Consider the following 287-nt stretch of genomic DNA (forward strand, 5'->3'; position numbering starts at 1 on the left):
GCTGCGCTGTTACGCAAAGCTCCATAGACTGTAACAGTGGTCAGGCATTTAATATTTCCCCAAAACATAATGTAGTTCTGCTCGTATAACAGGAGGCCGAATATTTCACAATTCTGTTTAATTGTTTTTAAGTTTTCAACACTACAGATCAACAACACTGGCCGACAGTTTCATTCAACACTCGGGCACAGAACTTGTTCGTTGACGTCATCTGTCGTGTAAAACTCAAGTTATTTCCAAAAGAGACAAACTGTTACTTTAGCGTGATTCATGTTATAACCATATTT

The sequence above is a fragment of the Etheostoma spectabile genome, chromosome 11 (genome assembly GCF_008692095.1).
Source record: "Etheostoma spectabile isolate EspeVRDwgs_2016 chromosome 11, UIUC_Espe_1.0, whole genome shotgun sequence".
Taxonomy (NCBI): domain Eukaryota; kingdom Metazoa; phylum Chordata; class Actinopteri; order Perciformes; family Percidae; genus Etheostoma; species Etheostoma spectabile.